This window comes from Pongo abelii, chromosome X (assembly GCF_028885655.2).
Source record: "Pongo abelii isolate AG06213 chromosome X, NHGRI_mPonAbe1-v2.0_pri, whole genome shotgun sequence".
Classification (NCBI taxonomy): domain Eukaryota; kingdom Metazoa; phylum Chordata; class Mammalia; order Primates; family Hominidae; genus Pongo; species Pongo abelii.
Genome location: NC_072008.2, coordinates 123,302,137 through 123,315,467, shown reverse-complemented (window position 1 = coordinate 123,315,467; position 13,331 = coordinate 123,302,137).

Here is a 13,331-nt window from a genome sequence, read left to right as displayed (position 1 = left end):
ACAGTGGGCATTTGTATAATTATTTAAAGGTAAATAGTGTGGCGTAGTAGAAAGGATACAGAATCTGAGGCCAGAATATCTGTCTAGTAGGTATTAATTAATCACTGTGCTCAAAGCCACATAGCTAGTAAGTAGCAAAACTGATAATAATGATAGACCCAGACTCAAATCTAGGTATCTAGGTATCTGTGCTTCTAAACTTTAGCTATATAGGCTATCAGAGGTATCATACCTTATCCTATAATAATAACTGCCACAAGTTATTGAACATTTGCCATATGCCAGACACTGTGTTTTACATGCATTATCACGTTGAATATGTCACAATTAAGGAAATGAAAACTTTAGTAGATCTCTGTGTAATCGCGAGCAAGTCACTTCATTTCTCTAGACCTCAATGGTCTCTTCTTTCCCCAGGCATTTTAGAAAGTCTTAATTGCCCAAGGGCAGATAATCAGGGATTATATGTGATGATAATATTGAGTTCCTGCCATCAGAACCGTAGCTGCACAAATCCCCTCTCCCTCACCTATTTCCTTTTTGCCTCTGAAATTCAGTGATATTTGGCATTGCTCCTGTTCTTATATTTCTGTTTCCTCTATTGTCCACAGGCTGCCTTCCCAAGAACCTCCTCTCTATTGTTATCCTCTCTCTTGTCTATGTCTCCTACCTCTTCTCTTTCTTATCAGCATTTAAATATGCTCATGCATTCCTTCTCTTAAAAACTGTAACAAGATTCATCCCTTAAACTTCTGTGCTCTTTGTGTTAGTGCTCTCTTTTCACTTAGAAATAAAATGTTGGAATGAGTTGGCTTCATTCATCTCCATTTTCTCACCTTCCAGTCACCATTCATTCCACTGTGATCAGGCTTTTGCCCTAACTACAATTCCCACCCCGTGTGTCAATTTCCCGTGGCTTCTGTAACAAATTAGCAAAAGTTTAATGGCTTAAAACAAACTCATTTATTACCTTACAGTTCCATAGGTTACAAGTCTGACATGGTCTCACTGGGCTAAAACTGAGGCGTGGGCAGGACTGCATTCCCTTCTGGAAGCTCTATGGGATAAATCAGTTTTCTTCTTTTTTTCTAGCTTCCAGAAGCTTCCTGTATTCCTTGGTTCATATCTCTCACTTCCTCCGTCTTTGAAATCAACAATGTTTGTTGTAATCTTTCTGGTTCTCTCGCCTGTAGTTATCTCTCTGTCTGACTTACAGCCATGAAAGGTTTTTCACTTAGAACACATGTGATTAGATTAGGCTCATCTGGCTAATCCGGGGCAGAATCCCTATCTCAAGTTAATTTAATCACACTTATAATGTCCCCTTTGTTATGTGACCTAACATATTCACAGGTTCCAGGAATTAATATGTGGACATATTTGGGAGACATTATTCTATCTACCACCCCTCTTCCAAACTGCTCTCACTAAAATCACCAAAGACATCATTGCTGAGAAATCTAATGTTTTTTTTCAGTCCTTACCTCACTATACTTCTTGTCTACATATGACAATGTTGATATGCTCTTCTTTCTTGACACTCTCTCTTAATTTCTTTCCTTACTTTTATGACCATTGTCCTCCACCTTTCTGAGCTTTTTCTACATTCTCCTTTAAACCCTGATGTTCTCCTGAATTCAATCTTCAACCCAATTCTCTTCTATTTGTGCAAACTTAAATTATCTCATCCATTTCCATGACTTAAACTGCTTCCTCTTGAATCCACACCGACATGATGACTGCTTATAGTCTTATTTTTATATAGATGTCCCATAGGTACCTCAAATTTAGCATGTTCAAAAGGGAACTCATCAATCCTCTCCCTTATTATTTCAGATCAGTTACTTCTCCTGATTTCTTATTTTAGTCAATGGTATCACTATCTGTCAAATTGCTCTTACCATAAAATTTCACAACATTTTTGGTAGCATTCTCTCCCTGGCTAGCACCAACCACCTCTAATCAGCAACTATATATGCCACTTTCTCTCAGGATTTCTTTCTGTTCCATTTTCTATTGCCATTGCCTCAGTTTTTGACCTCAATATTTGTCTCGTAAGATTCATATAAAGACCTTTGTGGTACTCTCCTGTCCTCTCAATCTTTTCCCCATACCACAGCTAGAAAGACCTCTTTAAAACTTCCTAAAGTTCATTCCATGGTTTCCCAGTACCTTCAGAATAAAATCCAAGCTCCTTAGCTTGACATATAGATACCTTTACAGTCTGGCCTTATCATTCCGTTTTCAACTCAATGTGTACATATCCCATCACTCACTCCTGCACCCATCACCTTACATGCCCTATGATCTAAGACTATTCTATATTTTCCCAGGCTTCTATAACTTAGCACATGTTGCTCTTCTTCCTGAGAATGTTCATTCTTCCACATCCCCCGTTCTTACCCACTTACAAAAAGAAAAAAAAAAAAAAGATGCAAACAGTATTAGGAAGGAGAAATGAGGTACAATGATTAAAGTAATTTTAACTATGTGTATATTTTAAAATTATTTTAACTACTCAAATAATACCATAGTATATATTCTTCTTATTGAAAAATTATTTAAAAATTTAAGTCCTTATTGATAAAGCCAAAGTTCTCTATGATTATCCACTCCCACAATATGTATTGTCTATCTCTGTGTCTTGAAGAGCTATCCATGTCAGAAGATAAAAATGTATCTTATTCTTGGCCAGGCGTGGTGGCTCATGCCTGTAATCCCAGCACTTTGGGAGGCCGAGGCGGGTGGATCACAAGGTCAGGAGATCGAGACCATCCCGACTAACACGGTGAAATCCCGTCTCTACTAAAAATACAAAAAATTAGCCAGGTGTGGTGGCAGTCACCTGTAGTCCCAGCTACTCAGGAAGCTGAGGCGGAGAATGCTGTGAACCTGGGAGGCGGTGCTTGCAGTGAGCCAGGATCGTGGCACTGCACTCCAGCCTGGGCGACAGAGCAAGACTCTGTCTCAAAAAAAAAAAAATGTATTTTATTCTTTTTAATTGCTTCCCTTTATTACATAGTATGACTATACTATAGGTTTCTGTAAACATTTAAATATTGAAAGACATTTAGGTTGTCTCCTGGTTTTTTATGAGCACTGCTCTAGGGATTATTCTTGTAAAAATGCCGTGTTGTGAACATGTGCAAGTGTTTCTTTATGGTAGACACCAGTACATAGTAGTCCAATGACATTGACAATTGGTTTCCATAATGGACATTGTTCATTTACTTGTTTATCTCTCAAGTTCACAAGTTCCCCATGGGAATGAACTGTGTTCGTATATTCTTAGACCTAGACAGAGCCTGGCATATATAATACTTAACAAATAGTGCTTAATAAATATTTGTGAAATGAATGAGTCTGACTGTTCGCATTGAAACAAGGGCTTCTTCTTCACTGCCTCAAATGCTTCCTTACCCCTCTTTTCCAATCTGGGCTTAATCTGATTATTGTAGTAGTCCTTCTGCAGTGGCCCTCTGAACCTTTAGCCTGGGGCAGTGTTTCTCCACATTTATTGCTTGAGAAGAAGTGTTACAGTCATTTGAGCATACTTTTGAAGGTACCACTATCCTGAGATTATCACTTCTTCACCTGTATTCATAGACCAACGTACTTCCATCTCCTGTACCCAGCCTCTTTGTGAGCCTCTTTGATAGTCTTACTTTCCTAGTCTCCTTCCTGCATGTAAGATAATAGAAGATCCACATGATTGCTAGTATTCTAATTATTTTAAATAATTATTTGTTTCTTGTTTGTAAGGTGAGAATAATGTCTATCACTTTTCTCTCCCACTAGACATATAGTAAAAAATGACTCAGCAGACTATCGCAAGGACAAAAAACCAAACACCGCATGTTCTCACTCATAGGTGGGAATTGAACGATGACAACACATGGACACAGGAAGGGGAACATCACACACCTGGGACTGTTGTGGGGTCGGGGGAGGGGGGAGGGATAGCATTAGGAGATATACCTAATGCTAAATGACGAGTTAATGGGTGCAGCACACCAACATGGCACATGTATACATATGTAACAAACCTGCACGTTGTTCACATGTACCCTAAAACTTAAAGTATAACAGTAATAAGATTTAAAAAAGTAAAAAAAAAAAAAAGAAGAAGAAATGAACATGCTCTTAGACTTCCAGACAACAGTGCTATAGATATTGCATGAGGCAACTGTAGAAAGGGAGATGTCTTCATTAGTCCACAGATGTGTGTGCACATGTGCCCTATCCAACCCATTACACTATACCACCATTCCCCTTTAGGTCAAAGACTGTATCTCATTCTGCATTTATCTCCTCTACCTAGCACCCACATCTGGCTATATGTATGGTAAATCAAAGCACTAGATTTTATAATAGTAGTTAGATAGATATGGCCAATATTTATTTAGATGACTATGTTAAGTTCTACAATACTATTTCTTTCAATCAGTTACCCAGTGCATTTAATGAGTGCCTAGTTTCTGTCAGTCACTGTGCTAGATGCTGTTAATAGAACTGTGAATAAGACAGACATTGTCCCTACTATCATGGAAATTTCAGTCTAGCCATCTCACAGCAATGAGTTTTCCTATGTGCAGTGATGGTAAGGCTCTTCCTCCTGCTCCACTAGAACACAAGAACCTTTGAATCACTCTACCCAAGGACAGACTTTACTGTTAGGCCTTGCGTAAAAACCTACCAGATGAAAGGCATTGGTGGACACCTTTCATGTGGGGCTCTGCAAAAAGAAAGAAAGTCATTCTCTTGAAGTATCTATCATAGTATGTAGAGATACAGAATATATTCGTTTGGGACTCCCACTCAATTTTTTCTCCCACAAAACCATATTGTTTATTGATGCCATTTTACCATCTTTATTCAGTGTCATTTATTCGTTTCATGTTTCACTCAGAAATTCAATACCCTTCTGTTGCCTATAAAAATTAACTCCTCATTGTCAAAATTGCATGCTACATTTATTACCATCACTTGGTCTTTCTTTGGTTGTGCTATGCCTTCAGTTGGTTATCTTTTGTTAATTCTTGCCAAACTGATTTTTCAAGGGTTAGCTCCAATCCTACCTCTTCAATGTTACTCTGATCCTCTCCCTTTGCATTCATCTTTGAACCCAATTTATGAGCAAATGCCGACAATCAGTTTCAGGATTACTGGTATTCTCTCCCCAGTCAGACTGTAAGCCCTGGGAGGGATGATTCCATGTCTTTTATTCTCATAATTGTAGGCACAGAGCAGGACATCAATTGGGAACTTGACTAATTTATAGCAGCATCATTTCAATGCTGTTTGTGGACAGACAAATGTGTGGGAGATGCCTGAGTAAAACAAATTAGGCTGAGCATATGTTTTGCAAGATTTTATTTCATTCAACATTCAACCAACATTTATGAATCACCTCTATGGGACAGGTGCTGTGTGAAATTTTGGTGGTGTATACATGAATAAAAATGGTCCCTTGTCTTCAATAATATGATCTGGTCAGACAACATAAAAGTTAGCAAATAAATGCACTAATGTGTGATAATTGTTATAGTTGAGGTATGTCATGGAGGTCTCATGAGAGTACAGGAAGGTTGGCCTCAAATGTATCTGAGTATGGTCAGGGAATGCTTCACAGAGGAAGTAAGGCTTGAGATGACTTTTGAAGGAAGCATATGATGGAAGCCATATTTGGCCTGTTGGAAACATTGCATGCCAAATACTTGTGAGATTTCTGGCCAAAACAAATGTAGATAACATATAACTCCAATATGAAGGGAGAAATCTTCTTTCTTTATTGAGGTATTTAGGTACCTCTTAGGCCTTTTAGCACCTACAGTGCAGGAAAGCACTGAGCAGCCAGAAAGAGTTTTTGCATTTTTAGAATCTGGGCAACCTGGCACTTCTTGGCAGAACAAGGCCCTTTTGATTAGGTGCCAGTTTAACATAGTAGCTGCTTGAAGTCTACAAAGTGGTAGATTGACTACAATGTATTCAGCATCTAAAGTTCCTATTACTTGGCTAAACTTTGTTACCTGTATCAAACATCCATAATGTTAAATAATCATAATCACTCCTTCATCTATGAATAGGGACAATTATTGACTATACAAGGTAAGAGAAATGAAGTTGGCTTAGCAAACTTCCACATGCCACTTCCAAGCTGAAATAACACAAAACTCTGTTAAATTCCTAACTTATTTCTTGGTTGTATATCTTCCAATATTCTCTGTGTGTTAGTGTATGGAGAAACTGTTCAATTTATAACAGATGGATTCTTAGAAGCAGTGCTAAGAAAGTGACATTTTGGGGTCTAGTTGCAGGGTCAGGAAACCTGAGCTCACACTTTCAAACCTTTGGAGACTAACACTCTACCTACTCTGGAGGCAGTCCATCTTCTGTTGATGTCGGAAATTGGCTACTGGGTTCCCAGAAACAGTAGGACAATCAAGAGAATCCACAGAGATTCTCCAGTTTTGGCCAGACTTGTGGGAGAGCAGGTGGTTGGGAGTAATTAAGGTCCGATTCCTGGTGGCCTCTCACCAATGTAATTAGGTGCCTTCAACCACTAATGAATCTCACACTCATGTTGGGCTATTTAAATCATCCAAGAAAGCCTTGGCCACAGAGATGTGTCTTGCATCACATTCAGTAATAACCTGCTGGACTTTCTATCCCCAGAGCTCTCCAGCCTTCACAACTAAGGGCATTTTTAATTACCTGCAAGTTCAGCTTAGCCTTGGATTTTTGTGCCAGTCTTGTTTGAGATAGTAGGATTTTGAAGTGCCTCAGGACAGTAGTTTAGCATCCTAGGCATTATATTTTATTATGATTTGACCTTGCCTATTAGTCAAACAATTGAGGTGAATTGAGGTGGGTTTTTTTTTTTGTTGTTGTTCTTGTAACAAAGATCTGTTTTGGGATACAATTCCTTATAACTGGGTTTCTGTGTTAGACATCCTGCCTTGAATCCTTTGGAACTGGATTGCCAGCCTTATTCTTCCTCTGTCCTTCTTAGAAATTAGAGCTCTATTCTTACTTTAGTTGATTGAGTTATTCTCTGCTAATAGCTACCAGAAAAGCAGTTGCTGGATAGCTAATACTGTGACCCTTTTATCTGCCAGACTAATTGTTGTCTTCCTAATTCTCAATGATCCTTATGCTGACATTCTGCTTACTTCAACCAGCTGTTTCATTCTTCTGTCCCTGTGTCAGAAAACTTTCTCCCAAAGCAACTTTTCAAATATTGGGTCCCTATGTTTTCCCTCTTTTTCTATGCCTCTGTCCACTGGCACTTTATCTGTTTTCTTTGCCTCATAGTAGCTACCACCACGAGAGTTATCTTGTGGGATTCTTCTCTCTCTGAAAGACTGGCTAGGAAATGAGACAGTCTCACCTATTGACCTCAAAGACGAATCCACAGGCCCAGTTCTTTTAAAGGCTTTTATCTCCAATAAAGGGAAAACAAAAAGGGAAAACTATAGAGGAAAAAAAGTTATAATTCTTCTCTATAATTCTTAGAAACCTTGTTGGTATTGGTATGGTGAATTTCTTTATGCCTCTTTCTTTTATTTGTCCCTACTTTTGTCACCATATTTCCAATTCCTTCTCCTGTTTTCTGTTCGAGAAAAAAATTTTGCTTCTGTGAAAATTGCTTATTCTGGAACAAAAGCATGGTTTTCCTTGTTCAATGCTATATTCCCAGTGCCTGTAACAATTCCTAGCACATAACAAGCACTAAAAAAAATAAGTAATGAAGGAATAAATAAATGAAGATACAAACTTTTTTGGATAAGGGAAAAATGATCCTAGAGCTTGAAGAAGACCATGCGGGGCCTCATAGACGTGGTAAAGAGTTTGGGAGTTTGTTTTTATTTTAAATGCAGTGGGAGGACACTAAAGAATTGTAAACAGGAGATGAAGTGATCTGATTTACATTTGAAGATGATAGCTCTTACTATTATGTGTGTAATAGATTGGAGGGGACAAAATAGAAGCTGAGAGAGACCAAAAGAAAATGTTGCAATATACTACATGAAAGATGATGGTGATACATGATGACTACTCTTGTGGTAGTAATGGAGATGGAGAGAAGTAAATGTATTTGAGGGCTATTCCACGTGAACTCTATGATTCCACATAAGTGTTACTACTGCTTAATGGAAGGAAAAATGATTTAATAAAAATAAATAAGCACATAATTAAAATTTTAGTTGCTAATACATAACTGTGAAGTAACTATGTGCTAAGGAAATGACCTATATAAAAGCACTTGCCACATAGTAGGTGCTTAATTAAAAAGTGTTATAGGTGTTTAACTAAGATAGTGAATAGTTGACTTATTATTATGGGATACTTTGAAAGACCATAGATATAACCTACAACCATTACATGAACTGTTTCAGATTAATGGATGCATTCCAAATCATTAAAATAACTGCAAACTCATTTCCAGCCCAGGCATCTTTCCACATGGTTGTCTTACAAGGGATAAGCACACATACACAAAATCATTAAAATTGATTCCGATCATGTGTGCATGCTGTAGCAGGTGCACCAAGGTCTCTGCCCGTTTTTAAATCTGTACTTTCATGTTTAAAGAGTAATGCAAGCTTCTGCCTCTGGCATTGAGACATTACTCATTCATTATAAGTGGACAAACTAGATTGTTTTTATAAGGATGAATCCAAATATTGGCTTGGTCCTGAAGGCTAATCACTATCACACTAGGCAATGTGATTCTCAGAGTTTGCAGTTTTAAAGGCTACTTTAAAAATTGGTCATCATAGGAAACCACATAGCCTTCCTGGGAGAAAAATAAAGACTATCCAGATTACAGAGCAAGTCTATGGTCAGACTAAGTTTGGCATTTCTCTAGCGAGATGTTCAGGAGATCATTCAGCTGCAGTACATGGTTTGTGTCAAGGATTATTACGAGTGAAGGCTGGCAAAGTAGGGTAGGGGCTAAATCATGGAAAGCTTTTTGGCCTTAATGAGTTTAGATTTAATCCCAAATGCAGCAGGGAGCCACTTGAGGGTTTTAAGCAGGGGATTTTGAACATGCCTTTCTTTCAATTTCCAGAGTATAGGATATTACTTTACTTATGGTGAGCACCAGGGAGACAAACTTCCTCAGTGGGCCTTTTATAGCTCAGCCCTGGTGGTTGCTTAACATGTGTTAAGCCTAATTTCTCTATTAAATTTGGTGTCACTGAGCTAGGCACTTGTTTGTTGTTTCGTAGAGATCTCAAGTCTGAATTCTTAGCCAGTAGGAATTCCGAAAAATAAAATTATCTTGAATAGGGAATCATACCTTTAAATGCCCAGATTTAGTTTTTTCCTCTGTGGATTATTTGTTTTGTGGTTCGGATGATTAACCCAGGCTGCTAGATCCTTTCCATGACTCTGCAGCCACCTCTGCCATCAAGCAATGTCATTCCCTTTGCCAGTTCACCATTGCCTCAAGGATCAAGTCCAAATGCCTTAGCTTGGCTTACCAGGCTCTTCACAAATCTGGCTTTAACCAGGCTTTTAGTCTTGTTTATTCTATCCCTGAACTCTCCCCCACCCCATATATTCCACCTCTAATTTCCCTTGGTACACTATCCAGGCTACAAATCCATCTTGACTTTGCAATTATAACTTTCTCTTAGTATGCCATGCTATTTCATGTCTCTGTGGTTTTGCATCACATTGCAACAGATGAGGATGTTTCAAATCTCTTAAGTATGTTGGGACTGAAAACATTCTGTGTTGAACCAGATTGCAAACTCCTTTTGTTCAAAAATTATAAATTATTTCCTGGCAGGAACCATGTATGATATGTCTCTTTCTCTCTTCTTCCATCTAGGGCCTATCTAAGTGGCTGGCAGATAGGAGATGGCCATTACAATTTAGGTTAATTGTGAATGAATTTGTGTACAGAGAATTCAAACTGATTTTTTCATAGTCCAAGCCAAGCAGAATCAGGATAATGAGTCTGCTAGAGGCCAGGGGTGTGAAGCTCAGTAGGCAATGAAAGGGAGGATGGGGGGAGAGTCTGCAAGCCAATGGGCAGAATTTTTGATTATCTACTCTTTTAGATCATCTGCCTCACTGCTTCCCTCCATTGGTATGCATAATTCAGAGCAAGAAATGGATCTTTTGGTTAACTGGCTTTTCTGATTAACTAGTAGTTGACTGGAAAGATTTCTTCTTCTGGAAAAGCCCTCTCTAAAATATATCAAATACTATTTTTGGTGCAATATAATGCCAAATAAATCTCTTTAGACCACTCAATCATAATAGCATGGAAAGACCACTCTCTTATAAAATTGGCAGTTATTTAGCAAACATATATTAGTCTATACCTAGCACAAAGCCCTGTGGAAGATATAAGTGAATAAGACCTGCAGAATGGATAGGAGCCTGCAGAGTGGTCTGGAAAGAATTCATGAAGGAAATAGTTCAAATGTTAGAACTTGAAGAACTCGCGAGGCTTTGGTCATGGAGAATGGAAGGGACAGAGATATGTATATTCTAAGTTGTGCAAAACATAAAGAGTGATGCAGCAAGGCATAAATAATACATTACACTCAGGGATTGAAGAGTATAAGATGTAGCTACAGAATGGAGATATAAGGGGTTGAATACATTTGAGGAGAGGTAGTGCAGTAGGAGACAAAGCTAATCAGGGGTTTAATTTTGGATGGCCTCAAATGCTAGGCTAAGAAAAATGGGCTTTATCTGGCAAGAAACTGGGAGCTGTGAAAGGACTCAATTTGATACTTGATTTGAGAGGCTCATTCTGGCATAAGTATTAAGGATGTGTTTGAAAAGAGAGACTAGAGACAGAGGAGCCCAATAATAAGGCTATTTCAATTGCTCATTCATTCATTCACACATTCATTAATTCATTCAACAAGTATTGAAAGAGGTTCCATTTAGGCAAGGCCCTATTCTGGTCTGGAGGAGAAATGGCAAGTTAAAGGAAGGCTAAGCTGAGGAGTCAGTGGGAAGATGGGAAAAACTGAAGAGAGAAATCAAGAACAAGGATGCAATTTCAATGTTATGAAGGTATAAACTGAGTCAATTCCAGATTTCCATCTTGTATCGTTCTGAAAAATTGATTGGGGTGCGGGAATAAGAGTGAGATTCTTTTTCTGGGATATTGATGACCTCTGTCAGAGCAAACTATGCAGCAGGGGCCAGGCAATGGTTTGGGGATAATAAGCAGAACTTCCTTTCACATCTTGTACCCTTAGAGAACACAGAAAGCCTACAGGATGTACTCTTAAAGTATAGGGCAAATGGGACTCATTTCAAATTCCACTGGGGCTCTGGGAGTGGCTTGACTTACATTGGTGGCTACGTCCTAGTTGCCTTTGACTGGCTGCTGGAAAAGGCAGCATAACTTTTGCAGATCTTCATGACCTGTGGAACATCAGGGCTCAGGGTGAGGTGTGACAAGGTGGGCCTGAACTAAGGAGAAGGGCAGTGTTAATTGGTTTTAGATTCATAGCTGCCAAATTGACAGAATTTGGCTCTTAGATTCAGGGGTGATGTAAAGGGAAGGGTATTTTTGAGGCCATTAATACCACTAACTAGTCAAGTCTTTCTACTGATTTGTATCTCTTTTGACTCATTTGCCAAATGAAATAGTTGAAATGGATCAACTCTGTGGAAGGCAGAATAATGATTCCCCAAACATGTCCACGTCCTAATCCTCAGAACCTACATAGGAAGAGGGAATAAAGGTTGCAGGTGGGATTCACATTGCTAACCAGATACCTCAAAGAGATTTTCCTAGATTTTCTGGGTGGGCCCAGTGTCATCAAAAGGATCTTTAAATGAGGAAAAGGGAAGCAAAAGAAGCAGAATCAGAGAGATGGCTTCATAAAAAGACTTCACCACACATTGCTGGCTTTGAAGATAGAAGCGGACCAAAAGGAAAGGCATACAGGCAGCCTCTAGAAGCTGGAAAAAGGTAAGCAATTCTCCCCTAGAACCTCCAAAAAGGAATACAGCTCTGCGGAAACCTTGGTTTTAGCCCAACAAGACCCATTTTGGACTTCTGACCTCCAGAACTATTAGATAATGCTCTCGTGCTGTTGTTAAGTCACTAAGCTTGTGATAATTTGTTGCAGCAACAATAGGAAACTATTACAAACTTAATCACCTAATTTCTTCAAATATCCCTTATCTAAAAGTTCTTAATGGAGATGCACATCTTAATCATGTGTTGCTTGCAAAAAAAAAACAAAAAACAAAAAACAAAACAAAAAACCAAAAAACAATCTGAACCCCATTCCCAGAAATTTAGATGCTGTAAAACTGAGATAGGATCCTGCTATCTTATTTCTTAAAGCATATTTTAATGTGCTCCTCCTTTTAAAAAATTATTGTAGTCACTCCCCAAATGTTCGTCCAGATGAGAAGAGCCAAACAAGGGAGTCCTTCAGTTACAGCTGTGGAAACCAAGATGAAGAAGAATAAGTGTGAGATATGGGCTCTGAAGTCTTGAACTTGTAACCTAGTTGTTTTGTGTTCAGTCTTTAAAAACTAGCAAAAGAATCCCTTGAGTAGGAGCTGCTTGTCTGCTCCTACCAAACAATGCTGCAGACAGTTTTTAGTAGTATGTAATTACGATTTTTCCTCATTGTTTTGCATAAAGCAAATTATGTTGCCTTGCTTTATAGTATTTTTTAGGACAAGGTGTATTTTTTAAATTTATGGGTGAATCATTTATATGTATTCTCAGCCTTGGAACCCAACTAAAATAATTAGAATATTATTATTTGGGGAACCATTAACGTAGCGTTTTACAAAGTCCCTGTCTTGTACATATTTTAGTCCATCCATCCAGTGGTTATTAATATTGAATTCTTCCCAGGACAGTCCCCGAATACATTTTTTTCTTTAACAATATTCAGTTTTTGGCTTGTTTTCTCTTTTCTTCTCTTCCTTCCTTCCTTCCTTCCTTCCTTCCTTCCTTTCTTTCTTTCTTTCTTTTTCTTTTTCTTTCTTTCTTTCTTTCCTTCCTTCCTTCCTTCCTTCCTTCCTTCTCTTTCTTTCCTTCCTTCCTTCCTTCCTTTCTTCTTTCTTTCTTTCTCTTTCTTTCTTTCTTTCTTTTCTTTCTTTCTTTCTTCTCTTTCTCTCTCTCTTTCCCTCTTTCTTTCTTTCTTTTTCTTTCTTTCTTTCTTTCTTTCTTTCCCTCCCTCCCTCTCTCTTTCTTTCTTTCTTTTTTTTTTTCAAAGTCTGGCTCTGTTGCCCAGGCTGGAGTGCAGTGGTGTGATTTCAGCCCAGTGTAACCTCTGCCTTCTGTGGTCAAGTGATCCCCTCACCTCAGCCTTCAGAGT